Source organism: Schistocerca cancellata, unplaced genomic scaffold (genome assembly GCF_023864275.1).
Source record: "Schistocerca cancellata isolate TAMUIC-IGC-003103 unplaced genomic scaffold, iqSchCanc2.1 HiC_scaffold_642, whole genome shotgun sequence".
Classification (NCBI taxonomy): Eukaryota; Metazoa; Arthropoda; class Insecta; order Orthoptera; family Acrididae; genus Schistocerca; species Schistocerca cancellata.
The window spans coordinates 56,613-83,850 of record NW_026046653.1 but is presented as its reverse complement, the minus strand read 5'-3'; the positions used below and the strand labels follow the sequence as shown (position 1 = coordinate 83,850).

The 27,238-nt window shown below is 50.0% G+C and overlaps 28 non-coding genes across 28 annotated transcripts; 14 read left to right on the top strand and 14 right to left on the bottom strand.

Annotated features, from left to right (window-relative positions):
* Positions 1-766: 766 nt before the first annotated feature.
* Trnal-uaa (transfer RNA leucine (anticodon UAA)) lies at positions 767-850 on the bottom strand. Its single transcript has one exon. It is a non-coding gene; the product is annotated as a tRNA-Leu (tRNA).
* A 683-nt stretch (positions 851-1,533) lies between these two features.
* Trnag-ccc (transfer RNA glycine (anticodon CCC)) lies at positions 1,534-1,605 on the top strand. Its single transcript has one exon. It is a non-coding gene; the product is annotated as a tRNA-Gly (tRNA).
* A 1,126-nt stretch (positions 1,606-2,731) lies between these two features.
* On the bottom strand, positions 2,732-2,815 carry Trnal-uaa (transfer RNA leucine (anticodon UAA)). The gene has a single exon. It is a non-coding gene; the product is annotated as a tRNA-Leu (tRNA).
* A 683-nt stretch (positions 2,816-3,498) lies between these two features.
* Positions 3,499-3,570, top strand: Trnag-ccc (transfer RNA glycine (anticodon CCC)). Its single transcript has one exon. It is a non-coding gene; the product is annotated as a tRNA-Gly (tRNA).
* Positions 3,571-4,696: 1,126 nt separating this feature from the next.
* Positions 4,697-4,780, bottom strand: Trnal-uaa (transfer RNA leucine (anticodon UAA)). Its single transcript has one exon. It is a non-coding gene; the product is annotated as a tRNA-Leu (tRNA).
* Positions 4,781-5,463: 683 nt separating this feature from the next.
* Trnag-ccc (transfer RNA glycine (anticodon CCC)) lies at positions 5,464-5,535 on the top strand. The gene has a single exon. It is a non-coding gene; the product is annotated as a tRNA-Gly (tRNA).
* A 1,126-nt stretch (positions 5,536-6,661) lies between these two features.
* Trnal-uaa (transfer RNA leucine (anticodon UAA)) lies at positions 6,662-6,745 on the bottom strand. Its single transcript has one exon. It is a non-coding gene; the product is annotated as a tRNA-Leu (tRNA).
* Positions 6,746-7,428: 683 nt separating this feature from the next.
* Positions 7,429-7,500, top strand: Trnag-ccc (transfer RNA glycine (anticodon CCC)). Its single transcript has one exon. It is a non-coding gene; the product is annotated as a tRNA-Gly (tRNA).
* A 1,126-nt stretch (positions 7,501-8,626) lies between these two features.
* Trnal-uaa (transfer RNA leucine (anticodon UAA)) lies at positions 8,627-8,710 on the bottom strand. Its single transcript has one exon. It is a non-coding gene; the product is annotated as a tRNA-Leu (tRNA).
* Positions 8,711-9,393: 683 nt separating this feature from the next.
* On the top strand, positions 9,394-9,465 carry Trnag-ccc (transfer RNA glycine (anticodon CCC)). The gene has a single exon. It is a non-coding gene; the product is annotated as a tRNA-Gly (tRNA).
* A 1,126-nt stretch (positions 9,466-10,591) lies between these two features.
* Positions 10,592-10,675, bottom strand: Trnal-uaa (transfer RNA leucine (anticodon UAA)). Its single transcript has one exon. It is a non-coding gene; the product is annotated as a tRNA-Leu (tRNA).
* A 683-nt stretch (positions 10,676-11,358) lies between these two features.
* Positions 11,359-11,430, top strand: Trnag-ccc (transfer RNA glycine (anticodon CCC)). The gene has a single exon. It is a non-coding gene; the product is annotated as a tRNA-Gly (tRNA).
* Positions 11,431-12,556: 1,126 nt separating this feature from the next.
* Positions 12,557-12,640, bottom strand: Trnal-uaa (transfer RNA leucine (anticodon UAA)). Its single transcript has one exon. It is a non-coding gene; the product is annotated as a tRNA-Leu (tRNA).
* A 683-nt stretch (positions 12,641-13,323) lies between these two features.
* Positions 13,324-13,395, top strand: Trnag-ccc (transfer RNA glycine (anticodon CCC)). The gene has a single exon. It is a non-coding gene; the product is annotated as a tRNA-Gly (tRNA).
* A 1,126-nt stretch (positions 13,396-14,521) lies between these two features.
* Trnal-uaa (transfer RNA leucine (anticodon UAA)) lies at positions 14,522-14,605 on the bottom strand. Its single transcript has one exon. It is a non-coding gene; the product is annotated as a tRNA-Leu (tRNA).
* A 683-nt stretch (positions 14,606-15,288) lies between these two features.
* Positions 15,289-15,360, top strand: Trnag-ccc (transfer RNA glycine (anticodon CCC)). Its single transcript has one exon. It is a non-coding gene; the product is annotated as a tRNA-Gly (tRNA).
* Positions 15,361-16,486: 1,126 nt separating this feature from the next.
* Trnal-uaa (transfer RNA leucine (anticodon UAA)) lies at positions 16,487-16,570 on the bottom strand. The gene has a single exon. It is a non-coding gene; the product is annotated as a tRNA-Leu (tRNA).
* Positions 16,571-17,253: 683 nt separating this feature from the next.
* On the top strand, positions 17,254-17,325 carry Trnag-ccc (transfer RNA glycine (anticodon CCC)). Its single transcript has one exon. It is a non-coding gene; the product is annotated as a tRNA-Gly (tRNA).
* A 1,126-nt stretch (positions 17,326-18,451) lies between these two features.
* On the bottom strand, positions 18,452-18,535 carry Trnal-uaa (transfer RNA leucine (anticodon UAA)). Its single transcript has one exon. It is a non-coding gene; the product is annotated as a tRNA-Leu (tRNA).
* A 683-nt stretch (positions 18,536-19,218) lies between these two features.
* Trnag-ccc (transfer RNA glycine (anticodon CCC)) lies at positions 19,219-19,290 on the top strand. Its single transcript has one exon. It is a non-coding gene; the product is annotated as a tRNA-Gly (tRNA).
* Positions 19,291-20,416: 1,126 nt separating this feature from the next.
* On the bottom strand, positions 20,417-20,500 carry Trnal-uaa (transfer RNA leucine (anticodon UAA)). The gene has a single exon. It is a non-coding gene; the product is annotated as a tRNA-Leu (tRNA).
* A 683-nt stretch (positions 20,501-21,183) lies between these two features.
* Positions 21,184-21,255, top strand: Trnag-ccc (transfer RNA glycine (anticodon CCC)). The gene has a single exon. It is a non-coding gene; the product is annotated as a tRNA-Gly (tRNA).
* A 1,126-nt stretch (positions 21,256-22,381) lies between these two features.
* Positions 22,382-22,465, bottom strand: Trnal-uaa (transfer RNA leucine (anticodon UAA)). Its single transcript has one exon. It is a non-coding gene; the product is annotated as a tRNA-Leu (tRNA).
* Positions 22,466-23,148: 683 nt separating this feature from the next.
* Trnag-ccc (transfer RNA glycine (anticodon CCC)) lies at positions 23,149-23,220 on the top strand. Its single transcript has one exon. It is a non-coding gene; the product is annotated as a tRNA-Gly (tRNA).
* A 1,126-nt stretch (positions 23,221-24,346) lies between these two features.
* On the bottom strand, positions 24,347-24,430 carry Trnal-uaa (transfer RNA leucine (anticodon UAA)). The gene has a single exon. It is a non-coding gene; the product is annotated as a tRNA-Leu (tRNA).
* Positions 24,431-25,113: 683 nt separating this feature from the next.
* On the top strand, positions 25,114-25,185 carry Trnag-ccc (transfer RNA glycine (anticodon CCC)). The gene has a single exon. It is a non-coding gene; the product is annotated as a tRNA-Gly (tRNA).
* A 1,126-nt stretch (positions 25,186-26,311) lies between these two features.
* Trnal-uaa (transfer RNA leucine (anticodon UAA)) lies at positions 26,312-26,395 on the bottom strand. The gene has a single exon. It is a non-coding gene; the product is annotated as a tRNA-Leu (tRNA).
* A 683-nt stretch (positions 26,396-27,078) lies between these two features.
* On the top strand, positions 27,079-27,150 carry Trnag-ccc (transfer RNA glycine (anticodon CCC)). Its single transcript has one exon. It is a non-coding gene; the product is annotated as a tRNA-Gly (tRNA).
* The last annotated feature ends 88 nt before the right edge of the window (positions 27,151-27,238 follow it).

Below are 27,238 nucleotides of genomic sequence, written 5' to 3'. Positions count from 1 at the left end.
ACAGCATCATTAACGCTAAGCAGCAACGAAACCGAAGTAAAAAGGCAAAATGAAAGAAGCCAAATGCAGGTCGAGCTCCCAGCTGGTCACCCGTCCAAGTACTAACCACGCCCAACGGTTCTTAACTACAATGAACAGACGAGAACCGCTGCACTCAGCGTGCTATGGCCGTTAGCCACAACGCCGCGAAACGTGCAGACATATTGCTTGTTGTGCATGTCACTTGGTATTTACATGGCAGTGTCTCGCTGGAGGAAGCACTGTCTTTTACGAGAGAAAAATTAAATGGCACTTGCTGCAATCGAATACATGGCCTTTGTGTTCACAGCACGGCGCTCTAACCTACTGAGCTGACGAGCTGTGCAATGGGGCCACGTCAGCAGTCCAATACCCGGTCCACCGGCTCATCCACCTTCGTTACTGCCCTGCCAGTCATTTATACACGTATCTGTTTTCGTTGACTTTTGCTTTCTTGATGCTTGGACCCAAAAAGCACAACACAAAGAAAACGTAAACGCCCTGAGAATAGCCAAGACTCAGCAAACAAAAGTATGTTCGGCTACCGGGAATGGAATCCGGGTCGCCTGGCTGAAAGCCATGTCTCCTAACAGCTTTCCATTCCTTCTGACCGCCAGGCAATCAGACTTGCAGGGCAAGCTCCGTAATCACTGCCGTCTCTAATAATATCTGTCGAACCTGTTTGCGCGTAATTTACTTGCTTTCCCGCACGAAGGAAATGGGCAGTTTTGGAATATTTAAAATTCATTGTCAGATGTGGGGTTCGAACCCACGCTCCCTTTCGGGAACCAGAGCTTAAATCTGGCGCCTTAGACCGCTCGGCCAATCTGACGTGCGAGCGCAAATAACGTGCTGCCGTCGTTTCTAGCTTCATCTCCAGAGCCTGACTGCGAAATTTGCTTGTTTTTTCTTGTGCGAAGGAAATACGTTTTTTTAGAGTATTTTAGACGAGTTGTCAGATGTGAGGTTGCACCCCACCCTCACTTTCGGGAACCACAGCTTAAATATGGTGCCTTACACCGTTGTTTTCCGACGCCATCTGTCTTTAGTAGAACGAGCAGAACTCTGATTATCAATTTTTACATTGGCGCAGAGAAAACAACGAATGACAAGAAAAGGCCGTTCCCTATCAACGGCTACGCTGTGCATTTCACCCTTACGGGAAGCCAATGATATGCTCCAGGCGAGCATCAAACTAACCAACTTAACACTATGATACGTACGCGCTTTCTACTTCTGGACTGGCACACATATGCTCAATCGTCTCTGGATCGTCAGTAAGTACGTCACATTAGATATTTCTTTTATCACGCTGCTGTAAATTAAAGGGCAGTTTCTTCAACGGCTGTCAGTTCTGCTTCTAGTTACGCTACATCGTCCTAGCAGCACCTACACACTGCGTTCAGATGTGCTCACCTCCGCCCTGGCGTTGAGCGCCTACAGCGCCTTCGCCTTCGGCCTCTGGTGGCAGGAGGGTAGCCGACACATCGCGGCGTGAGTGAAGCGCAGCGCAATGCGGTGGTGGTGTAACGGTCAGCATGGTTGCTTCCCAAGCAGTTGATCCGGGTTCGATTCCCGGCCACCGCACGACACGTACATTTTTCTTCTAGGGATATTCCACGTAACGTAACGCGATCCTCGTAACTGAGAACTGTCGCGTTACGAATAGTTTTCCTTCGCCCCACGTCTCACTCCGTGTAGCCAGTGCGCTAGTCTCCGGATTTCGTTTCACAGCATCGTGTGTCTCCATGTGTCGACTTGTCTCGACTTTGCTCGGCTGACGCGAAAGCTGACGCTTGGAAACGGGCATATATGTAGAGGGCAGGCGCGAGAAACGACTGTGAGAGACCAAAAAACGACAAACACACGACAGAACCTTTCATTTTATTGTGGCCACAGATTCGCGCCTTAGTGTACCGAGAGGCACGAGTGGCGTCAGCGTGCTGGACAGCATCATTAACGCTAAGCAGCAACGAAACCGAAGTAAAAAGGCAAAATGAAAGAAGCCAAATGCAGGTCGAGCTCCCAGCTGGTCACCCGTCCAAGTACTAACCACGCCCAACGGTTCTTAACTACAATGAACAGACGAGAACCGCTGCACTCAGCGTGCTATGGCCGTTAGCCACAACGCCGCGAAACGTGCAGACATATTGCTTGTTGTGCATGTCACTTGGTATTTACATGGCAGTGTCTCGCTGGAGGAAGCACTGTCTTTTACGAGAGAAAAATTAAATGGCACTTGCTGCGATCGAATACATGGCCTTCGTGTTCACAGCACGGCGCTCTAACCTACTGAGCTGACGAGCTGTGCAATGGGGCCACGTCAGCAGTCCAATACCCGGTCCACCGGCTCATCCACCTTCGTTACTGCCCTGCCAGTCATTTATACACGTATCTGTTTTCGTTGACTTTTGCTTTCTTGACGCTTGGACCCAAAAAGCACAACACAAAGAAAACGTAAACGCCCTGAGAATAGCCAAGACTCAGCAAACAAAAGTATGTTCGGCTACCGGGAGTCGAATCCGGGCCGCCTGGCTGAAAGCCATGTCTCCTAACAGCTTTCCATTCCTTCTGACCGCCAGGCAATCAGACTTGCAGGGCAAGCTCCGTAATCACTGCCGTCTCTAATAATATCTCTCGAACCTGTTTGCGCGTAATTTACTTGCTTTCCCGCACGAAGGAAATGGGCAGTTTAGGAATATTTAAAATTCGTTGTCAGATGTGGGGTTCGAACCCACGCTCCCTTTCGGGAACCAGAGCTTAAATCTGGCGCCTTAGACCGCTCGGCCAATCTGACGTGCGAGCGCAAATAACGTGCTGCCGTCGTTTCTAGCTTCATCTCCAGAGCCTGACTGCGAAATTTGCTTGTTTTTTCTTGTGCGAAGGAAATACGTTTTTTTAGAGTATTTTAGACGAGTTGTCAGATGTGAGGTTGCACCCCACCCTCACTTTCTGGAACCACAGCTTAAATATGGTGCCTTACACCGTTGTTTTCCGACGCCATCTGTCTTTAGTAGAACGAGCAGAACTCTGATTATCAATTTTTACATTGGTGCAGAGAAAACAACGAATGACAAGAAAAGGCCGTTCCCTATCAACGGCTACGCTGTGCATTTCACCCTTACGGGAAGCCAATGATATGCTCCAGGCGAGCATCAAACTAACCAACTTAACACTATGATACGTACGCGCTTTCTACTTCTGGACTGGCACACATATGCTCAATCGTCTCTGGATCGTCAGTAAGTACGTCACATTAGATATTTCTTTTATCACGCTGCTGTAAATTAAAGGGCAGTTTCTTCAACGGCTGTCAGTTCTGCTTCTAGTTACGCTACATCGTCCTAGCAGCACCTACACACTGCGTTCAGATGTGCTCACCTCCGCCCTGGCGTTGAGCGCCTACAGCGCCTTCGCCTTCGGCCTCTGGTGGCAGGAGGGTAGCCGACACATCGCGGCGTGAGTGAAGCGCAGCGCAATGCGGTGGTGGTGTAACGGTCAGCATGGTTGCTTCCCAAGCAGTTGATCCGGGTTCGATTCCCGGCCACCGCACGACACGTACATTTTTCTTCTAGGGATATTCCACGTAACGTAACGCGATCCTCGTAACTGAGAACTGTCGCGTTACGAATAGTTTTCCTTCGCCCCACGTCTCACTCCGTGTAGCCAGTGCGCTAGTCGCCGGATTTCGTTTCACAGCATCGTGTGTCTCCATGTGTCGACTTGTCTCGACTTTGCTCGGCTGACGCGAAAGCTGACGCTTGGAAACGGGCATATATGTAGAGGGCAGGCGCGAGAAACGACTGTGAGAGACCAAAAAACGACAAACACACGACAGAACCTTTCATTTTATTGTGGCCACAGATTCGCGCCTTAGTGTACCGAGAGGCAAGAGTGGCGTCAGCGTGCTGGACAGCATCATTAACGCTAAGCAGCAACGAAACCGAAGTAAAAAGGCAAAATGAAAGAAGCCAAATGCAGGTCGAGCTCCCAGCTGGTCACCCGTCCAAGTACTAACCACGCCCAACGGTTCTTAACTACAATGAACAGACGAGAACCGCTGCACTCAGCGTGCTATGGCCGTTAGCCACAACGCCGCGAAACGTGCAGACATATTGCTTGTTGTGCATGTCACTTGGTATTTACATGGCAGTGTCTCGCTGGAGGAAGCACTGTCTTTTACGAGAGAAAAATTAAATGGCACTTGCTGCGATCGAATACATGGCCTTCGTGTTCACAGCACGGCGCTCTAACCTACTGAGCTGACGAGCTGTGCAATGGGGCCACGTCAGCAGTCCAATACCCGGTCCACCGGCTCATCCACCTTCGTTACTGCCCTGCCAGTCATTTATACACGTATCTGTTTTCGTTGACTTTTGCTTTCTTGACGCTTGGACCCAAAAAGCACAACACAAAGAAAACGTAAACGCCCTGAGAATAGCCAAGACTCAGCAAACAAAAGTATGTTCGGCTACCGGGAGTCGAATCCGGGCCGCCTGGCTGAAAGCCATGTCTCCTAACAGCTTTCCATTCCTTCTGACCGCCAGGCAATCAGACTTGCAGGGCAAGCTCCGTAATCACTGCCGTCTCTAATAATATCTGTCGAACCTGTTTGCGCGTAATTTACTTGCTTTCCCGCACGAAGGAAATGGGCAGTTTAGGAATATTTAAAATTCGTTGTCAGATGTGGGGTTCGAACCCACGCTCCCTTTCGGGAACCAGAGCTTAAATCTGGCGCCTTAGACCGCTCGGCCAATCTGACGTGCGAGCGCAAATAACGTGCTGCCGTCGTTTCTAGCTTCATCTCCAGAGCCTGACTGCGAAATTTGCTTGTTTTTTCTTGTGCGAAGGAAATACGTTTTTTTAGAGTATTTTAGACGAGTTGTCAGATGTGAGGTTGCACCCCACCCTCACTTTCGGGAACCACAGCTTAAATATGGTGCCTTACACCGTTGTTTTCCGACGCCATCTGTCTTTAGTAGAACGAGCAGAACTCTGATTATCAATTTTTACATTGGTGCAGAGAAAACAACGAATGACAAGAAAAGGCCGTTCCCTATCAACGGCTACGCTGTGCATTTCACCCTTACGGGAAGCCAATGATATGCTCCAGGCGAGCATCAAACTAACCAACTTAACACTATGATACGTACGCGCTTTCTACTTCTGGACTGGCACACATATGCTCAATCGTCTCTGGATCGTCAGTAAGTACGTCACATTAGATATTTCTTTTATCACGCTGCTGTAAATTAAAGGGCAGTTTCTTCAACGGCTGTCAGTTCTGCTTCTAGTTACGCTACATCGTCCTAGCAGCACCTACACACTGCGTTCAGATGTGCTCACCTCCGCCCTGGCGTTGAGCGCCTACAGCGCCTTCGCCTTCGGCCTCTGGTGGCAGGAGGGTAGCCGACACATCGCGGCGTGAGTGAAGCGCAGCGCAATGCGGTGGTGGTGTAACGGTCAGCATGGTTGCTTCCCAAGCAGTTGATCCGGGTTCGATTCCCGGCCACTGCACGACACGTACATTTTTCTTCTAGGGATATTCCACGTAACGTAACGCGATCCTCGTAACTGAGAACTGTCGCGTTACGAATAGTTTTCCTTCGCCCCACGTCTCACTCCGTGTAGCCAGTGCGCTAGTCGCCGGATTTCGTTTCACAGCATCGTGTGTCTCCATGTGTCGACTTGTCTCGACTTTGCTCGGCTGACGCGAAAGCTGACGCTTGGAAACGGGCATATATGTAGAGGGCAGGCGCGAGAAACGACTGTGAGAGACCAAAAAACGACAAACACACGACAGAACCTTTCATTTTATTGTGGCCACAGATTCGCGCCTTAGTGTACCGAGAGGCACGAGTGGCGTCAGCGTGCTGGACAGCATCATTAACGCTAAGCAGCAACGAAACCGAAGTAAAAAGGCAAAATGAAAGAAGCCAAATGCAGGTCGAGCTCCCAGCTGGTCACCCGTCCAAGTACTAACCACGCCCAACGGTTCTTAACTACAATGAACAGACGAGAACCGCTGCACTCAGCGTGCTATGGCCGTTAGCCACAACGCCGCGAAACGTGCAGACATATTGCTTGTTGTGCATGTCACTTGGTATTTACATGGCAGTGTCTCGCTGGAGGAAGCACTGTCTTTTACGAGAGAAAAATTAAATGGCACTTGCTGCGATCGAATACATGGCCTTCGTGTTCACAGCACGGCGCTCTAACCTACTGAGCTGACGAGCTGTGCAATGGGGCCACGTCAGCAGTCCAATACCCGGTCCACCGGCTCATCCACCTTCGTTACTGCCCTGCCAGTCATTTATACACGTATCTGTTTTCGTTGACTTTTGCTTTCTTGACGCTTGGACCCAAAAAGCACAACACAAAGAAAACGTAAACGCCCTGAGAATAGCCAAGACTCAGCAAACAAAAGTATGTTCGGCTACCGGGAGTCGAATCCGGGCCGCCTGGCTGAAAGCCATGTCTCCTAACAGCTTTCCATTCCTTCTGACCGCCAGGCAATCAGACTTGCAGGGCAAGCTCCGTAATCACTGCCGTCTCTAATAATATCTCTCGAACCTGTTTGCGCGTAATTTACTTGCTTTCCCGCACGAAGGAAATGGGCAGTTTAGGAATATTTAAAATTCGTTGTCAGATGTGGGGTTCGAACCCACGCTCCCTTTCGGGAACCAGAGCTTAAATCTGGCGCCTTAGACCGCTCGGCCAATCTGACGTGCGAGCGCAAATAACGTGCTGCCGTCGTTTCTAGCTTCATCTCCAGAGCCTGACTGCGAAATTTGCTTGTTTTTTCTTGTGCGAAGGAAATACGTTTTTTTAGAGTATTTTAGACGAGTTGTCAGATGTGAGGTTGCACCCCACCCTCACTTTCTGGAACCACAGCTTAAATATGGTGCCTTACACCGTTGTTTTCCGACGCCATCTGTCTTTAGTAGAACGAGCAGAACTCTGATTATCAATTTTTACATTGGTGCAGAGAAAACAACGAATGACAAGAAAAGGCCGTTCCCTATCAACGGCTACGCTGTGCATTTCACCCTTACGGGAAGCCAATGATATGCTCCAGGCGAGCATCAAACTAACCAACTTAACACTATGATACGTACGCGCTTTCTACTTCTGGACTGGCACACATATGCTCAATCGTCTCTGGATCGTCAGTAAGTACGTCACATTAGATATTTCTTTTATCACGCTGCTGTAAATTAAAGGGCAGTTTCTTCAACGGCTGTCAGTTCTGCTTCTAGTTACGCTACATCGTCCTAGCAGCACCTACACACTGCGTTCAGATGTGCTCACCTCCGCCCTGGCGTTGAGCGCCTACAGCGCCTTCGCCTTCGGCCTCTGGTGGCAGGAGGGTAGCCGACACATCGCGGCGTGAGTGAAGCGCAGCGCAATGCGGTGGTGGTGTAACGGTCAGCATGGTTGCTTCCCAAGCAGTTGATCCGGGTTCGATTCCCGGCCACCGCACGACACGTACATTTTTCTTCTAGGGATATTCCACGTAACGTAACGCGATCCTCGTAACTGAGAACTGTCGCGTTACGAATAGTTTTCCTTCGCCCCACGTCTCACTCCGTGTAGCCAGTGCGCTAGTCGCCGGATTTCGTTTCACAGCATCGTGTGTCTCCATGTGTCGACTTGTCTCGACTTTGCTCGGCTGACGCGAAAGCTGACGCTTGGAAACGGGCATATATGTAGAGGGCAGGCGCGAGAAACGACTGTGAGAGACCAAAAAACGACAAACACACGACAGAACCTTTCATTTTATTGTGGCCACAGATTCGCGCCTTAGTGTACCGAGAGGCAAGAGTGGCGTCAGCGTGCTGGACAGCATCATTAACGCTAAGCAGCAACGAAACCGAAGTAAAAAGGCAAAATGAAAGAAGCCAAATGCAGGTCGAGCTCCCAGCTGGTCACCCGTCCAAGTACTAACCACGCCCAACGGTTCTTAACTACAATGAACAGACGAGAACCGCTGCACTCAGCGTGCTATGGCCGTTAGCCACAACGCCGCGAAACGTGCAGACATATTGCTTGTTGTGCATGTCACTTGGTATTTACATGGCAGTGTCTCGCTGGAGGAAGCACTGTCTTTTACGAGAGAAAAATTAAATGGCACTTGCTGCGATCGAATACATGGCCTTCGTGTTCACAGCACGGCGCTCTAACCTACTGAGCTGACGAGCTGTGCAATGGGGCCACGTCAGCAGTCCAATACCCGGTCCACCGGCTCATCCACCTTCGTTACTGCCCTGCCAGTCATTTATACACGTATCTGTTTTCGTTGACTTTTGCTTTCTTGACGCTTGGACCCAAAAAGCACAACACAAAGAAAACGTAAACGCCCTGAGAATAGCCAAGACTCAGCAAACAAAAGTATGTTCGGCTACCGGGAGTCGAATCCGGGCCGCCTGGCTGAAAGCCATGTCTCCTAACAGCTTTCCATTCCTTCTGACCGCCAGGCAATCAGACTTGCAGGGCAAGCTCCGTAATCACTGCCGTCTCTAATAATATCTGTCGAACCTGTTTGCGCGTAATTTACTTGCTTTCCCGCACGAAGGAAATGGGCAGTTTAGGAATATTTAAAATTCGTTGTCAGATGTGGGGTTCGAACCCACGCTCCCTTTCGGGAACCAGAGCTTAAATCTGGCGCCTTAGACCGCTCGGCCAATCTGACGTGCGAGCGCAAATAACGTGCTGCCGTCGTTTCTAGCTTCATCTCCAGAGCCTGACTGCGAAATTTGCTTGTTTTTTCTTGTGCGAAGGAAATACGTTTTTTTAGAGTATTTTAGACGAGTTGTCAGATGTGAGGTTGCACCCCACCCTCACTTTCGGGAACCACAGCTTAAATATGGTGCCTTACACCGTTGTTTTCCGACGCCATCTGTCTTTAGTAGAACGAGCAGAACTCTGATTATCAATTTTTACATTGGTGCAGAGAAAACAACGAATGACAAGAAAAGGCCGTTCCCTATCAACGGCTACGCTGTGCATTTCACCCTTACGGGAAGCCAATGATATGCTCCAGGCGAGCATCAAACTAACCAACTTAACACTATGATACGTACGCGCTTTCTACTTCTGGACTGGCACACATATGCTCAATCGTCTCTGGATCGTCAGTAAGTACGTCACATTAGATATTTCTTTTATCACGCTGCTGTAAATTAAAGGGCAGTTTCTTCAACGGCTGTCAGTTCTGCTTCTAGTTACGCTACATCGTCCTAGCAGCACCTACACACTGCGTTCAGATGTGCTCACCTCCGCCCTGGCGTTGAGCGCCTACAGCGCCTTCGCCTTCGGCCTCTGGTGGCAGGAGGGTAGCCGACACATCGCGGCGTGAGTGAAGCGCAGCGCAATGCGGTGGTGGTGTAACGGTCAGCATGGTTGCTTCCCAAGCAGTTGATCCGGGTTCGATTCCCGGCCACTGCACGACACGTACATTTTTCTTCTAGGGATATTCCACGTAACGTAACGCGATCCTCGTAACTGAGAACTGTCGCGTTACGAATAGTTTTCCTTCGCCCCACGTCTCACTCCGTGTAGCCAGTGCGCTAGTCGCCGGATTTCGTTTCACAGCATCGTGTGTCTCCATGTGTCGACTTGTCTCGACTTTGCTCGGCTGACGCGAAAGCTGACGCTTGGAAACGGGCATATATGTAGAGGGCAGGCGCGAGAAACGACTGTGAGAGACCAAAAAACGACAAACACACGACAGAACCTTTCATTTTATTGTGGCCACAGATTCGCGCCTTAGTGTACCGAGAGGCAAGAGTGGCGTCAGCGTGCTGGACAGCATCATTAACGCTAAGCAGCAACGAAACCGAAGTAAAAAGGCAAAATGAAAGAAGCCAAATGCAGGTCGAGCTCCCAGCTGGTCACCCGTCCAAGTACTAACCACGCCCAACGGTTCTTAACTACAATGAACAGACGAGAACCGCTGCACTCAGCGTGCTATGGCCGTTAGCCACAACGCCGCGAAACGTGCAGACATATTGCTTGTTGTGCATGTCACTTGGTATTTACATGGCAGTGTCTCGCTGGAGGAAGCACTGTCTTTTACGAGAGAAAAATTAAATGGCACTTGCTGCGATCGAATACATGGCCTTCGTGTTCACAGCACGGCGCTCTAACCTACTGAGCTGACGAGCTGTGCAATGGGGCCACGTCAGCAGTCCAATACCCGGTCCACCGGCTCATCCACCTTCGTTACTGCCCTGCCAGTCATTTATACACGTATCTGTTTTCGTTGACTTTTGCTTTCTTGACGCTTGGACCCAAAAAGCACAACACAAAGAAAACGTAAACGCCCTGAGAATAGCCAAGACTCAGCAAACAAAAGTATGTTCGGCTACCGGGAGTCGAATCCGGGCCGCCTGGCTGAAAGCCATGTCTCCTAACAGCTTTCCATTCCTTCTGACCGCCAGGCAATCAGACTTGCAGGGCAAGCTCCGTAATCACTGCCGTCTCTAATAATATCTGTCGAACCTGTTTGCGCGTAATTTACTTGCTTTCCCGCACGAAGGAAATGGGCAGTTTAGGAATATTTAAAATTCGTTGTCAGATGTGGGGTTCGAACCCACGCTCCCTTTCGGGAACCAGAGCTTAAATCTGGCGCCTTAGACCGCTCGGCCAATCTGACGTGCGAGCGCAAATAACGTGCTGCCGTCGTTTCTAGCTTCATCTCCAGAGCCTGACTGCGAAATTTGCTTGTTTTTTCTTGTGCGAAGGAAATACGTTTTTTTAGAGTATTTTAGACGAGTTGTCAGATGTGAGGTTGCACCCCACCCTCACTTTCGGGAACCACAGCTTAAATATGGTGCCTTACACCGTTGTTTTCCGACGCCATCTGTCTTTAGTAGAACGAGCAGAACTCTGATTATCAATTTTTACATTGGTGCAGAGAAAACAACGAATGACAAGAAAAGGCCGTTCCCTATCAACGGCTACGCTGTGCATTTCACCCTTACGGGAAGCCAATGATATGCTCCAGGCGAGCATCAAACTAACCAACTTAACACTATGATACGTACGCGCTTTCTACTTCTGGACTGGCACACATATGCTCAATCGTCTCTGGATCGTCAGTAAGTACGTCACATTAGATATTTCTTTTATCACGCTGCTGTAAATTAAAGGGCAGTTTCTTCAACGGCTGTCAGTTCTGCTTCTAGTTACGCTACATCGTCCTAGCAGCACCTACACACTGCGTTCAGATGTGCTCACCTCCGCCCTGGCGTTGAGCGCCTACAGCGCCTTCGCCTTCGGCCTCTGGTGGCAGGAGGGTAGCCGACACATCGCGGCGTGAGTGAAGCGCAGCGCAATGCGGTGGTGGTGTAACGGTCAGCATGGTTGCTTCCCAAGCAGTTGATCCGGGTTCGATTCCCGGCCACCGCACGACACGTACATTTTTCTTCTAGGGATATTCCACGTAACGTAACGCGATCCTCGTAACTGAGAACTGTCGCGTTACGAATAGTTTTCCTTCGCCCCACGTCTCACTCCGTGTAGCCAGTGCGCTAGTCGCCGGATTTCGTTTCACAGCATCGTGTGTCTCCATGTGTCGACTTGTCTCGACTTTGCTCGGCTGACGCGAAAGCTGACGCTTGGAAACGGGCATATATGTAGAGGGCAGGCGCGAGAAACGACTGTGAGAGACCAAAAAACGACAAACACACGACAGAACCTTTCATTTTATTGTGGCCACAGATTCGCGCCTTAGTGTACCGAGAGGCAAGAGTGGCGTCAGCGTGCTGGACAGCATCATTAACGCTAAGCAGCAACGAAACCGAAGTAAAAAGGCAAAATGAAAGAAGCCAAATGCAGGTCGAGCTCCCAGCTGGTCACCCGTCCAAGTACTAACCACGCCCAACGGTTCTTAACTACAATGAACAGACGAGAACCGCTGCACTCAGCGTGCTATGGCCGTTAGCCACAACGCCGCGAAACGTGCAGACATATTGCTTGTTGTGCATGTCACTTGGTATTTACATGGCAGTGTCTCGCTGGAGGAAGCACTGTCTTTTACGAGAGAAAAATTAAATGGCACTTGCTGCGATCGAATACATGGCCTTCGTGTTCACAGCACGGCGCTCTAACCTACTGAGCTGACGAGCTGTGCAATGGGGCCACGTCAGCAGTCCAATACCCGGTCCACCGGCTCATCCACCTTCGTTACTGCCCTGCCAGTCATTTATACACGTATCTGTTTTCGTTGACTTTTGCTTTCTTGACGCTTGGACCCAAAAAGCACAACACAAAGAAAACGTAAACGCCCTGAGAATAGCCAAGACTCAGCAAACAAAAGTATGTTCGGCTACCGGGAGTCGAATCCGGGCCGCCTGGCTGAAAGCCATGTCTCCTAACAGCTTTCCATTCCTTCTGACCGCCAGGCAATCAGACTTGCAGGGCAAGCTCCGTAATCACTGCCGTCTCTAATAATATCTCTCGAACCTGTTTGCGCGTAATTTACTTGCTTTCCCGCACGAAGGAAATGGGCAGTTTAGGAATATTTAAAATTCGTTGTCAGATGTGGGGTTCGAACCCACGCTCCCTTTCGGGAACCAGAGCTTAAATCTGGCGCCTTAGACCGCTCGGCCAATCTGACGTGCGAGCGCAAATAACGTGCTGCCGTCGTTTCTAGCTTCATCTCCAGAGCCTGACTGCGAAATTTGCTTGTTTTTTCTTGTGCGAAGGAAATAAGTTTTTTTAGAGTATTTTAGACGAGTTGTCAGATGTGAGGTTGCACCCCACCCTCACTTTCGGGAACCACAGCTTAAATATGGTGCCTTACACCGTTGTTTTCCGACGCCATCTGTCTTTAGTAGAACGAGCAGAACTCTGATTATCAATTTTTACATTGGTGCAGAGAAAACAACGAATGACAAGAAAAGGCCGTTCCCTATCAACGGCTACGCTGTGCATTTCACCCTTACGGGAAGCCAATGATATGCTCCAGGCGAGCATCAAACTAACCAACTTAACACTATGATACGTACGCGCTTTCTACTTCTGGACTGGCACACATATGCTCAATCGTCTCTGGATCGTCAGTAAGTACGTCACATTAGATATTTCTTTTATCACGCTGCTGTAAATTAAAGGGCAGTTTCTTCAACGGCTGTCAGTTCTGCTTCTAGTTACGCTACATCGTCCTAGCAGCACCTACACACTGCGTTCAGATGTGCTCACCTCCGCCCTGGCGTTGAGCGCCTACAGCGCCTTCGCCTTCGGCCTCTGGTGGCAGGAGGGTAGCCGACACATCGCGGCGTGAGTGAAGCGCAGCGCAATGCGGTGGTGGTGTAACGGTCAGCATGGTTGCTTCCCAAGCAGTTGATCCGGGTTCGATTCCCGGCCACCGCACGACACGTACATTTTTCTTCTAGGGATATTCCACGTAACGTAACGCGATCCTCGTAACTGAGAACTGTCGCGTTACGAATAGTTTTCCTTCGCCCCACGTCTCACTCCGTGTAGCCAGTGCGCTAGTCGCCGGATTTCGTTTCACAGCATCGTGTGTCTCCATGTGTCGACTTGTCTCGACTTTGCTCGGCTGACGCGAAAGCTGACGCTTGGAAACGGGCATATATGTAGAGGGCAGGCGCGAGAAACGACTGTGAGAGACCAAAAAACGACAAACACACGACAGAACCTTTCATTTTATTGTGGCCACAGATTCGCGCCTTAGTGTACCGAGAGGCAAGAGTGGCGTCAGCGTGCTGGACAGCATCATTAACGCTAAGCAGCAACGAAACCGAAGTAAAAAGGCAAAATGAAAGAAGCCAAATGCAGGTCGAGCTCCCAGCTGGTCACCCGTCCAAGTACTAACCACGCCCAACGGTTCTTAACTACAATGAACAGACGAGAACCGCTGCACTCAGCGTGCTATGGCCGTTAGCCACAACGCCGCGAAACGTGCAGACATATTGCTTGTTGTGCATGTCACTTGGTATTTACATGGCAGTGTCTCGCTGGAGGAAGCACTGTCTTTTACGAGAGAAAAATTAAATGGCACTTGCTGCGATCGAATACATGGCCTTCGTGTTCACAGCACGGCGCTCTAACCTACTGAGCTGACGAGCTGTGCAATGGGGCCACGTCAGCAGTCCAATACCCGGTCCACCGGCTCATCCACCTTCGTTACTGCCCTGCCAGTCATTTATACACGTATCTGTTTTCGTTGACTTTTGCTTTCTTGACGCTTGGACCCAAAAAGCACAACACAAAGAAAACGTAAACGCCCTGAGAATAGCCAAGACTCAGCAAACAAAAGTATGTTCGGCTACCGGGAGTCGAATCCGGGCCGCCTGGCTGAAAGCCATGTCTCCTAACAGCTTTCCATTCCTTCTGACCGCCAGGCAATCAGACTTGCAGGGCAAGCTCCGTAATCACTGCCGTCTCTAATAATATCTGTCGAACCTGTTTGCGCGTAATTTACTTGCTTTCCCGCACGAAGGAAATGGGCAGTTTAGGAATATTTAAAATTCGTTGTCAGATGTGGGGTTCGAACCCACGCTCCCTTTCGGGAACCAGAGCTTAAATCTGGCGCCTTAGACCGCTCGGCCAATCTGACGTGCGAGCGCAAATAACGTGCTGCCGTCGTTTCTAGCTTCATCTCCAGAGCCTGACTGCGAAATTTGCTTGTTTTTTCTTGTGCGAAGGAAATACGTTTTTTTAGAGTATTTTAGACGAGTTGTCAGATGTGAGGTTGCACCCCACCCTCACTTTCGGGAACCACAGCTTAAATATGGTGCCTTACACCGTTGTTTTCCGACGCCATCTGTCTTTAGTAGAACGAGCAGAACTCTGATTATCAATTTTTACATTGGTGCAGAGAAAACAACGAATGACAAGAAAAGGCCGTTCCCTATCAACGGCTACGCTGTGCATTTCACCCTTACGGGAAGCCAATGATATGCTCCAGGCGAGCATCAAACTAACCAACTTAACACTATGATACGTACGCGCTTTCTACTTCTGGACTGGCACACATATGCTCAATCGTCTCTGGATCGTCAGTAAGTACGTCACATTAGATATTTCTTTTATCACGCTGCTGTAAATTAAAGGGCAGTTTCTTCAACGGCTGTCAGTTCTGCTTCTAGTTACGCTACATCGTCCTAGCAGCACCTACACACTGCGTTCAGATATGCTCACCTCCGCCCTGGCGTTGAGCGCCTACAGCGCCTTCGCCTTCGGCCTCTGGTGGCAGGAGGGTAGCCGACACATCGCGGCGTGAGTGAAGCGCAGCGCAATGCGGTGGTGGTGTAACGGTCAGCATGGTTGCTTCCCAAGCAGTTGATCCGGGTTCGATTCCCGGCCACCGCACGACACGTACATTTTTCTTCTAGGGATATTCCACGTAACGTAACGCGATCCTCGTAACTGAGAACTGTCGCGTTACGAATAGTTTTCCTTCGCCCCACGTCTCACTCCGTGTAGCCAGTGCGCTAGTCGCCGGATTTCGTTTCACAGCATCGTGTGTCTCCATGTGTCGACTTGTCTCGACTTTGCTCGGCTGACGCGAAAGCTGACGCTTGGAAACGGGCATATATGTAGAGGGCAGGCGCGAGAAACGACTGTGAGAGACCAAAAAACGACAAACACACGACAGAACCTTTCATTTTATTGTGGCCACAGATTCGCGCCTTAGTGTACCGAGAGGCAAGAGTGGCGTCAGCGTGCTGGACAGCATCATTAACGCTAAGCAGCAACGAAACCGAAGTAAAAAGGCAAAATGAAAGAAGCCAAATGCAGGTCGAGCTCCCAGCTGGTCACCCGTCCAAGTACTAACCACGCCCAACGGTTCTTAACTACAATGAACAGACGAGAACCGCTGCACTCAGCGTGCTATGGCCGTTAGCCACAACGCCGCGAAACGTGCAGACATATTGCTTGTTGTGCATGTCACTTGGTATTTACATGGCAGTGTCTCGCTGGAGGAAGCACTGTCTTTTACGAGAGAAAAATTAAATGGCACTTGCTGCGATCGAATACATGGCCTTCGTGTTCACAGCACGGCGCTCTAACCTACTGAGCTGACGAGCTGTGCAATGGGGCCACGTCAGCAGTCCAATACCCGGTCCACCGGCTCATCCACCTTCGTTACTGCCCTGCCAGTCATTTATACACGTATCTGTTTTCGTTGACTTTTGCTTTCTTGACGCTTGGACCCAAAAAGCACAACACAAAGAAAACGTAAACGCCCTGAGAATAGCCAAGACTCAGCAAACAAAAGTATGTTCGGCTACCGGGAGTCGAATCCGGGCCGCCTGGCTGAAAGCCATGTCTCCTAACAGCTTTCCATTCCTTCTGACCGCCAGGCAATCAGACTTGCAGGGCAAGCTCCGTAATCACTGCCGTCTCTAATAATATCTGTCGAACCTGTTTGCGCGTAATTTACTTGCTTTCCCGCACGAAGGAAATGGGCAGTTTAGGAATATTTAAAATTCGTTGTCAGATGTGGGGTTCGAACCCACGCTCCCTTTCGGGAACCAGAGCTTAAATCTGGCGCCTTAGACCGCTCGGCCAATCTGACGTGCGAGCGCAAATAACGTGCTGCCGTCGTTTCTAGCTTCATCTCCAGAGCCTGACTGCGAAATTTGCTTGTTTTTTCTTGTGCGAAGGAAATACGTTTTTTTAGAGTATTTTAGACGAGTTGTCAGATGTGAGGTTGCACCCCACCCTCACTTTCGGGAACCACAGCTTAAATATGGTGCCTTACACCGTTGTTTTCCGACGCCATCTGTCTTTAGTAGAACGAGCAGAACTCTGATTATCAATTTTTACATTGGTGCAGAGAAAACAACGAATGACAAGAAAAGGCCGTTCCCTATCAACGGCTACGCTGTGCATTTCACCCTTACGGGAAGCCAATGATATGCTCCAGGCGAGCATCAAACTAACCAACTTAACACTATGATACGTACGCGCTTTCTACTTCTGGACTGGCACACATATGCTCAATCGTCTCTGGATCGTCAGTAAGTACGTCACATTAGATATTTCTTTTATCACGCTGCTGTAAATTAAAGGGCAGTTTCTTCAACGGCTGTCAGTTCTGCTTCTAGTTACGCTACATCGTCCTAGCAGCACCTACACACTGCGTTCAGATGTGCTCACCTCCGCCCTGGCGTTGAGCGCCTACAGCGCCTTCGCCTTCGGCCTCTGGTGGCAGGAGGGTAGCCGACACATCGCGGCGTGAGTGAAGCGCAGCGCAATGCGGTGGTGGTGTAACGGTCAGCATGGTTGCTTCCCAAGCAGTTGATCCGGGTTCGATTCCCGGCCACCGCACGACATGTACATTTTTCTTCTAGGGATATTCCACGTAACGTAACGCGATCCTCGTAACTGAGAACTGTCGCGTTACGAATAGTTTTCCTTCGCCCCACGTCTCACTCCGTGTAGCCAGTGCGCTAGTCGCCGGATTTCGTTTCACAGCATCGTGTGTCTCCATGTGTCGACTTGTCTCGACTTTGCTCGGCTGACGCGAAAGCTGACGCTTGGAAACGGGCATATATGTAGAGGGCAGGCGCGAGAAACGACTGTGAGAGACCAAAAAACGACAAACACACGACAGAACCTTTCATTTTATTGTGGCCACAGATTCGCGCCTTAGTGTACCGAGAGGCAAGAGTGGCGTCAGCGTGCTGGACAGCATCATTAACGCTAAGCAGCAACGAAACCGAAGTAAAAAGGCAAAATGAAAGAAGCCAAATGCAGGTCGAGCTCCCAGCTGGTCACCCGTCCAAGTACTAACCACGCCCAACGGTTCTTAACTACAATGAACAGACGAGAACCGCTGCACTCAGCGTGCTATGGCCGTTAGCCACAACGCCGCGAAACGTGCAGACATATTGCTTGTTGTGCATGTCACTTGGTATTTACATGGCAGTGTCTCGCTGGAGGAAGCACTGTCTTTTACGAGAGAAAAATTAAATGGCACTTGCTGCGATCGAATACATGGCCTTCGTGTTCACAGCACGGCGCTCTAACCTACTGAGCTGACGAGCTGTGCAATGGGGCCACGTCAGCAGTCCAATACCCGGTCCACCGGCTCATCCACCTTCGTTACTGCCCTGCCAGTCATTTATACACGTATCTGTTTTCGTTGACTTTTGCTTTCTTGACGCTTGGACCCAAAAAGCACAACACAAAGAAAACGTAAACGCCCTGAGAATAGCCAAGACTCAGCAAACAAAAGTATGTTCGGCTACCGGGAGTCGAATCCGGGCCGCCTGGCTGAAAGCCATGTCTCCTAACAGCTTTCCATTCCTTCTGACCGCCAGGCAATCAGACTTGCAGGGCAAGCTCCGTAATCACTGCCGTCTCTAATAATATCTCTCGAACCTGTTTGCGCGTAATTTACTTGCTTTCCCGCACGAAGGAAATGGGCAGTTTAGGAATATTTAAAATTCGTTGTCAGATGTGGGGTTCGAACCCACGCTCCCTTTCGGGAACCAGAGCTTAAATCTGGCGCCTTAGACCGCTCGGCCAATCTGACGTGCGAGCGCAAATAACGTGCTGCCGTCGTTTCTAGCTTCATCTCCAGAGCCTGACTGCGAAATTTGCTTGTTTTCTCTTGTGCGAAGGAAATACGTTTTTTTAGAGTATTTTAGACGAGTTGTCAGATGTGAGGTTGCACCCCACCCTCACTTTCGGGAACCACAGCTTAAATATGGTGCCTTACACCGTTGTTTTCCGACGCCATCTGTCTTTAGTAGAACGAGCAGAACTCTGATTATCAATTTTTACATTGGCGCAGAGAAAACAACGAATGACAAGAAAAGGCCGTTCCCTATCAACGGCTACGCTGTGCATTTCACCCTTACGGGAAGCCAATGATATGCTCCAGGCGAGCATCAAACTAACCAACTTAACACTATGATACGTACGCGCTTTCTACTTCTGGACTGGCACACATATGCTCAATCGTCTCTGGATCGTCAGTAAGTACGTCACATTAGATATTTCTTTTATCACGCTGCTGTAAATTAAAGGGCAGTTTCTTCAACGGCTGTCAGTTCTGCTTCTAGTTACGCTACATCGTCCTAGCAGCACCTACACACTGCGTTCAGATGTGCTCACCTCCGCCCTGGCGTTGAGCGCCTACAGCGCCTTCGCCTTCGGCCTCTGGTGGCAGGAGGGTAGCCGACACATCGCGGCGTGAGTGAAGCGCAGCGCAATGCGGTGGTGGTGTAACGGTCAGCATGGTTGCTTCCCAAGCAGTTGATCCGGGTTCGATTCCCGGCCACCGCACGACATGTACATTTTTCTTCTAGGGATATTCCACGTAACGTAACGCGATCCTCGTAACTGAGAACTGTCGCGTTACGAATAGTTTTCCTTCGCCCCACGTCTCACTCCGTGTAGCCAGTGCGCTAGTCGCCGGATTTCGTTTCACAGCATCGTGTGTCTCCATGTGTCGACTTGTCTCGACTTTGCTCGGCTGACGCGAAAGCTGACGCTTGGAAACGGGCATATATGTAGAGGGCAGGCGCGAGAAACGACTGTGAGAGACCAAAAAACGACAAACACACGACAGAACCTTTCATTTTATTGTGGCCACAGATTCGCGCCTTAGTGTACCGAGAGGCAAGAGTGGCGTCAGCGTGCTGGACAGCATCATTAACGCTAAGCAGCAACGAAACCGAAGTAAAAAGGCAAAATGAAAGAAGCCAAATGCAGGTCGAGCTCCCAGCTGGTCACCCGTCCAAGTACTAACCACGCCCAACGGTTCTTAACTACAATGAACAGACGAGAACCGCTGCACTCAGCGTGCTATGGCCGTTAGCCACAACGCCGCGAAACGTGCAGACATATTGCTTGTTGTGCATGTCACTTGGTATTTACATGGCAGTGTCTCGCTGGAGGAAGCACTGTCTTTTACGAGAGAAAAATTAAATGGCACTTGCTGCGATCGAATACATGGCCTTCGTGTTCACAGCACGGCGCTCTAACCTACTGAGCTGACGAGCTGTGCAATGGGGCCACGTCAGCAGTCCAATACCCGGTCCACCGGCTCATCCACCTTCGTTACTGCCCTGCCAGTCATTTATACACGTATCTGTTTTCGTTGACTTTTGCTTTCTTGACGCTTGGACCCAAAAAGCACAACACAAAGAAAACGTAAACGCCCTGAGAATAGCCAAGACTCAGCAAACAAAAGTATGTTCGGCTACCGGGAGTCGAATCCGGGCCGCATGGCTGAAAGCCATGTCTCCTAACAGCTTTCCATTCCTTCTGACCGCCAGGCAATCAGACTTGCAGGGCAAGCTCCGTAATCACTGCCGTCTCTAATAATATCTCTCGAACCTGTTTGCGCGTAATTTACTTGCTTTCCCGCACGAAGGAAATGGGCAGTTTAGGAATATTTAAAATTCGTTGTCAGATGTGGGGTTCGAACCCACGCTCCCTTTCGGGAACCAGAGCTTAAATCTGGCGCCTTAGACCGCTCGGCCAATCTGACGTGCGAGCGCAAATAACGTGCTGCCGTCGTTTCTAGCTTCATCTCCAGAGCCTGACTGCGAAATTTGCTTGTTTTTTCTTGTGCGAAGGAAATACGTTTTTTTAGAGTATTTTAGACGAGTTGTCAGATGTGAGGTTGCACCCCACCCTCACTTTCGGGAACCACAGCTTAAATATGGTGCCTTACACCGTTGTTTTCCGACGCCATCTGTCTTTAGTAGAACGAGCAGAACTCTGATTATCAATTTTTACATTGGTGCAGAGAAAACAACGAATGACAAGAAAAGGCCGTTCCCTATCAACGGCTACGCTGTGCATTTCACCCTTACGGGAAGCCAATGATATGCTCCAGGCGAGCATCAAACTAACCAACTTAACACTATGATACGTACGCGCTTTCTACTTCTGGACTGGCACACATATGCTCAATCGTCTCTGGATCGTCAGTAAGTACGTCACATTAGATATTTCTTTTATCACGCTGCTGTAAATTAAAGGGCAGTTTCTTCAACGGCTGTCAGTTCTGCTTCTAGTTACGCTACATCGTCCTAGCAGCACCTACACACTGCGTTCAGATGTGCTCACCTCCGCCCTGGCGTTGAGCGCCTACAGCGCCTTCGCCTTCGGCCTCTGGTGGCAGGAGGGTAGCCGACACATCGCGGCGTGAGTGAAGCGCAGCGCAATGCGGTGGTGGTGTAACGGTCAGCATGGTTGCTTCCCAAGCAGTTGATCCGGGTTCGATTCCCGGCCACCGCACGACACGTACATTTTTCTTCTAGGGATATTCCACGTAACGTAACGCGATCCTCGTAACTGAGAACTGTCGCGTTACGAATAGTTTTCCTTCGCCCCACGTCTCACTCCGTGTAGCCAGTGCGCTAGTCGCCGGATTTCGTTTCACAGCATCGTGTGTCTCCATGTGTCGACTTGTCTCGACTTTGCTCGGCTGACGCGAAAGCTGACGCTTGGAAACGGGCATATATGTAGAGGGCAGGCGCGAGAAACGACTGTGAGAGACCAAAAAACGACAAACACACGACAGAACCTTTCATTTTATTGTGGCCACAGATTCGCGCCTTAGTGTACCGAGAGGCAAGAGTGGCGTCAGCGTGCTGGACAGCATCATTAACGCTAAGCAGCAACGAAACCGAAGTAAAAAGGCAAAATGAAAGAAGCCAAATGCAGGTCGAGCTCCCAGCTGGTCACCCGTCCAAGTACTAACCACGCCCAACGGTTCTTAACTACAATGAACAGACGAGAACCGCTGCACTCAGCGTGCTATGGCCGTTAGCCACAACGCCGCGAAACGTGCAGACATATTGCTTGTTGTGCATGTCACTTGGTATTTACATGGCAGTGTCTCGCTGGAGGAAGCACTGTCTTTTACGAGAGAAAAATTAAATGGCACTTGCTGCGATCGAATACATGGCCTTTGTGTTCACAGCACGGCGCTCTAACCTACTGAGCTGACGAGCTGTGCAATGGGGCCACGTCAGCAGTCCAATACCCGGTCCACCGGCTCATCCACCTTCGTTACTGCCCTGCCAGTCATTTATACACGTATCTGTTTTCGTTGACTTTTGCTTTCTTGACGCTTGGACCCAAAAAGCACAACACAAAGAAAACGTAAACGCCCTGAGAATAGCCAAGACTCAGCAAGCAAAAGTATGTTCGGCTACCGGGAATCGAATCCGGGTCGCCTGGCTGAAAGCCATGTCTCCTAACAGCTTTCCATTCCTTCTGACCGCCAGGCAATCAGACTTGCAGGGCAAGCTCCGTAATCACTGCCGTCTCTAATAATATCTCTCGAACCTGTTTGCGCGTAATTTACTTGCTTTCCCGCACGAAGGAAATGGGCAGTTTTGGAATATTTAACATTCATTGTCAGATGTGGGGTTCGAACCCACGCTCCCTTTCGGGAACCAGAGCTTAAAACTGGCGCCTTAGACCGCTCGGCCAATCTGACGTGCGAGCGCAAATAACGTGCTGCCGTCGTTTCTAGCTTCATCTCCAGAGCCTGACTGCGAAATTTGCTTGTTTTTTCTTGTGCGAAGGAAATACGTTTTTTTAGAGTATTTTAGACGAGTTGTCAGATGTGAGGTTGCACCCCACCCTCACTTTCGGGAACCACAGCTTAAATATGGTGCCTTACACCGTTGTTTTCCGACGCCATCTGTCTTTAGTAGAACGAGCAGAACTCTGATTATCAATTTTTACATTGGCGCAGAGAAAACAACGAATGACAAGAAAAGGCCGTTCCCTATCAACGGCTACGCTGTGCATTTCACCCTTACGGGAAGCCAATGATATGCTCCAGGCGAGCATCAAACTAACCAACTTAACACTATGATACGTACGCGCTTTCTACTTCTGGACTGGCACACATATGCTCAATCGTCTCTGGATCGTCAGTAAGTACGTCACATTAGATATTTCTTTTATCACGCTGCTGTAAATTAAAGGGCAGTTTCTTCAACGGCTGTCAGTTCTGCTTCTAGTTACGCTACATCGTCCTAGCAGCACCTACACACTGCGTTCAGATGTGCTCACCTCCGCCCTGGCGTTGAGCGCCTACAGCGCCTTCGCCTTCGGCCTCTGGTGGCAGGAGGGTAGCCGACACATCGCGGCGTGAGTGAAACGCAGCGCAATGCGGTGGTGGTGTAACGGTCAGCATGGTTGCTTCCCAAGCAGTTGATCCGGGTTCGATTCCCGGCCACCGCACGACACGTACATTTTTCTTCTAGGGATATTCCACGTAACGTAACGCGATCCTCGTAACTGAGAACTGTCGCGTTACGAATAGTTTTCCTTCGCCCCACGTCTCACTCCGTGTAGCCAGTGCGCTAGTCGCCGGATTTCGTTTCACAGCATCGTGTGTCTCCATGTGTCGACTTGTCTCGACTTTGCTCGGCTGACGCGAAAGCTGACGCTTGGAAACGGGCATATATGTAGAGGGCAGGCGCGAGAAACGACTGTGAGAGACCAAAAAACGACAAACACACGACAGAACCTTTCATTTTATTGTGGCCACAGATTCGCGCCTTAGTGTACCGAGAGGCAAGAGTGGCGTCAGCGTGCTGGACAGCATCATTAACGCTAAGCAGCAACGAAACCGAAGTAAAAAGGCAAAATGAAAGAAGCCAAATGCAGGTCGAGCTCCAAGCTGGTCACCCGTCCAAGTACTAACCACGCCCAACGGTTCTTAACTACAATGAACAGACGAGAACCGCTGCACTCAGCGTGCTATGGCCGTTAGCCACAACGCCGCGAAACGTGCAGACATATTGCTTGTTGTGCATGTCACTTGGTATTTACATGGCAGTGTCTCGCTGGAGGAAGCACTGTCTTTTACGAGAGAAAAATTAAATGGCACTTGCTGCGATCGAATACATGGCCTTCGTGTTCACAGCACGGCACTCTAACCTACTGAGCTGACGAGCTGTGCAATGGGGCCACGTCAGCAGTCCAATACCCGGTCCACCGGCTCATCCACCTTCGTTACTGCCCTGCCAGTCATTTATACACGTATCTGTTTTCGTTGACTTTTGCTTTCTTGACGCTTGGACCCAAAAAGCACAACACAAAGAAAACGTAAACGCCCTGAGAATAGCCAAGACTCAGCAAACAAAAGTATGTTCGGCTACCGGGAGTCGAATCCGGGCCGCCTGGCTGAAAGCCATGTCTCCTAACAGCTTTCCATTCCTTCTGACCGCCAGGCAATCAGACTTGCAGGGCAAGCTCCGTAATCACTGCCGTCTCTAATAATATCTCTCGAACCTGTTTGCGCGTAATTTACTTGCTTTCCCGCACGAAGGAAATGGGCAGTTTAGGAATATTTAAAATTCGTTGTCAGATGTGGGGTTCGAACCCACGCTCCCTTTCGGGAACCAGAGCTTAAATCTGGCGCCTTAGACCGCTCGGCCAATCTGACGTGCGAGCGCAAATAACGTGCTGCCGTCGTTTCTAGCTTCATCTCCAGAGCCTGACTGCGAAATTTGCTTGTTTTCTCTTGTGCGAAGGAAATACGTTTTTTTAGAGTATTTTAGACGAGTTGTCAGATGTGAGGTTGCACCCCACCCTCACTTTCGGGAACCACAGCTTAAATATGGTGCCTTACACCGTTGTTTTCCGACGCCATCTGTCTTTAGTAGAACGAGCAGAACTCTGATTATCAATTTTTACATTGGCGCAGAGAAAACAACGAATGACAAGAAAAGGCCGTTCCCTATCAACGGCTACGCTGTGCATTTCACCCTTACGGGAAGCCAATGATATGCTCCAGGCGAGCATCAAACTAACCAACTTAACACTATGATACGTACGCGCTTTCTACTTCTGGACTGGCACACATATGCTCAATCGTCTCTGGATCGTCAGTAAGTACGTCACATTAGATATTTCTTTTATCACGCTGCTGTAAATTAAAGGGCAGTTTCTTCAACGGCTGTCAGTTCTGCTTCTAGTTACGCTACATCGTCCTAGCAGCACCTACACACTGCGTTCAGATGTGCTCACCTCCGCCCTGGCGTTGAGCGCCTACAGCGCCTTCGCCTTCGGCCTCTGGTGGCAGGAGGGTAGCCGACACATCGCGGCGTGAGTGAAGCGCAGCGCAATGCGGTGGTGGTGTAACGGTCAGCATGGTTGCTTCCCAAGCAGTTGATCCGGGTTCGATTCCCGGCCACCGCACGACACGTACATTTTTCTTCTAGGGATATTCCACGTAACGTAACGCGATCCTCGTAACTGAGAACTGTCGCGTTACGAATAGTTTTCCTTCGCCCCACGTCTCACTCCGTGTAGCCAGTGCGCTAGTCGCCGGATTTCGTTTCACAGCATCGTGTGTCTCCATGTGTCGACTTGTCTCGACTTTGCTCGGCTGACGCGAAAGCTGACGCTTGGAAACGGGCATATATGTAGAGGGCAGGCGCGAGAAACGACTGTGAGAGACCAAAAAACGACAAACACACGACAGAACCTTTCATTTTATTGTGGCCACAGATTCGCGCCTTAGTGTACCGAGAGGCAAGAGTGGCGTCAGCGTGCTGGACAGCATCATTAACGCTAAGCAGCAACGAAACCGAAGTAAAAAGGCAAAATGAAAGAAGCCAAATGCAGGTCGAGCTCCAAGCTGGTCACCCGTCCAAGTACTAACCACGCCCAACGGTTCTTAACTACAATGAACAGACGAGAACCGCTGCACTCAGCGTGCTATGGCCGTTAGCCACAACGCCGCGAAACGTGCAGACATATTGCTTGTTGTGCATGTCACTTGGTATTTACATGGCAGTGTCTCGCTGGAGGAAGCACTGTCTTTTACGAGAGAAAAATTAAATGGCACTTGCTGCGATCGAATACATGGCCTTCGTGTTCACAGCACGGCACTCTAACCTACTGAGCTGACGAGCTGTGCAATGGGGCCACGTCAGCAGTCCAATACCCGGTCCACCGGCTCATCCACCTTCGTTACTGCCCTGCCAGTCATTTATACACGTATCTGTTTTCGTTGACTTTTGCTTTCTTGACGCTTGGACCCAAAAAGCACAACACAAAGAAAACGTAAACGCCCTGAGAATAGCCAAGACTCAGCAAACAAAAGTATGTTCGGCTACCGGGAGTCGAATCCGGGCCGCCTGGCTGAAAGCCATGTCTCCTAACAGCTTTCCATTCCTTCTGACCGCCAGGCAATCAGACTTGCAGGGCAAGCTCCGTAATCACTGCCGTCTCTAATAATATCTCTCGAACCTGTTTGCGCGTAATTTACTTGCTTTCCCGCACGAAGGAAATGGGCAGTTTAGGAATATTTAAAATTCGTTGTCAGATGTGGGGTTCGAACCCACGCTCCCTTTCGGGAACCAGAGCTTAAATCTGGCGCCTTAGACCGCTCGGCCAATCTGACGTGCGAGCGCAAATAACGTGCTGCCGTCGTTTCTAGCTTCATCTCCAGAGCCTGACTGCGAAATTTGCTTGTTTTCTCTTGTGCGAAGGAAATACGTTTTTTTAGAGTATTTTAGACGAGTTGTCAGATGTGAGGTTGCACCCCACCCTCACTTTCGGGAACCACAGCTTAAATATGGTGCCTTACACCGTTGTTTTCCGACGCCATCTGTCTTTAGTAGAACGAGCAGAACTCTGATTATCAATTTTTACATTGGCGCAGAGAAAACAACGAATGACAAGAAAAGGCCGTTCCCTATCAACGGCTACGCTGTGCATTTCACCCTTACGGGAAGCCAATGATATGCTCCAGGCGAGCATCAAACTAACCAACTTAACACTATGATACGTACGCGCTTTCTACTTCTGGACTGGCACACATATGCTCAATCGTCTCTGGATCGTCAGTAAGTACGTCACATTAGATATTTCTTTTATCACGCTGCTGTAAATTAAAGGGCAGTTTCTTCAACGGCTGTCAGTTCTGCTTCTAGTTACGCTACATCGTCCTAGCAGCACCTACACACTGCGTTCAGATGTGCTCACCTCCGCCCTGGCGTTGAGCGCCTACAGCGCCTTCGCCTTCGGCCTCTGGTGGCAGGAGGGTAGCCGACACATCGCGGCGTGAGTGAAGCGCAGCGCAATGCGGTGGTGGTGTAACGGTCAGCATGGTTGCTTCCCAAGCAGTTGATCCGGGTTCGATTCCCGGCCACCGCACGACACGTACATTTTTCTTCTAGGGATATTCCACGTAACGTAACGCGATCCTCGTAACTGAGAACTGTCGCGTTACGAATAGTTTTCC